General features: G+C 65.4%; 1 protein-coding gene across 2 annotated transcripts in view; it reads right to left on the reverse strand.

Moving 5' to 3' along the window:
- SLC35F5 (solute carrier family 35 member F5) overlaps positions 1-624 on the reverse strand; it is a 53,789-nt gene that overhangs the window by 52,395 nt on the left and 770 nt on the right. The gene's annotated exons all lie outside the window — the stretch shown is intronic.

The raw sequence follows: 624 nt of genomic DNA on the forward strand, positions 1-624 counted from the left end.
CGCTGTCTGTCGGCAGCTGAGGAGGGCGCGAGTGCTGACCAGGGGTCAGCCACCACCCGCAGATGCCACCGGTAGCGTCGATGAACCGCTGACATCCAGCGGACACCGCGGGAGGTGCTGGCACTGGGGCTGGCGAGTGGCAACCGCCTGCAGGCCTTCCCACAGGGGGCGCACTGCCAAGCTCGGGGGATTCACGGGCATCCATGCACACCCCCTACGGTCCCCGATCTGCAGCCTCTGGTCTGACCTCAGGGTGCCAACTCCCTCCTGATCTGTGCCAGGAGGTTTCATCACGTGATGTAAAGACACGAATTACTTTCGGTCTGGAAGGCCAACCCACATGACTGTCACGTTTTAAAAACCCAGGGGCCTGCTGTATTCAGCACTACACATTTCAGCCTCTCCTCCTGATTCCCATCTGACCCCTGCAGACTCCTGACTGGGGGGGGGCCTGCCCGAAGCGTCCTGCCAGCTCGGCTCCGTCTCTCCTTCAGTCTCCCGGCCGCTCCCGACCTTCCTGTGTCTAGCACAGGCGCCAAGGGCCGGGGAGGGGGCCGGAGTGAGGCCATTTTGGCGGGCGGACGGGCGGGCAGCGGCGGCGGGGGTGTTGGGGGAGGCCCGGGG

This window comes from Gavialis gangeticus, unplaced genomic scaffold (genome assembly GCF_001723915.1).
Source record: "Gavialis gangeticus isolate Ggan-Ray unplaced genomic scaffold, GavGan_comp1, whole genome shotgun sequence".
Lineage (NCBI taxonomy): Eukaryota > Metazoa > Chordata > Crocodylia > Gavialidae > Gavialis > Gavialis gangeticus.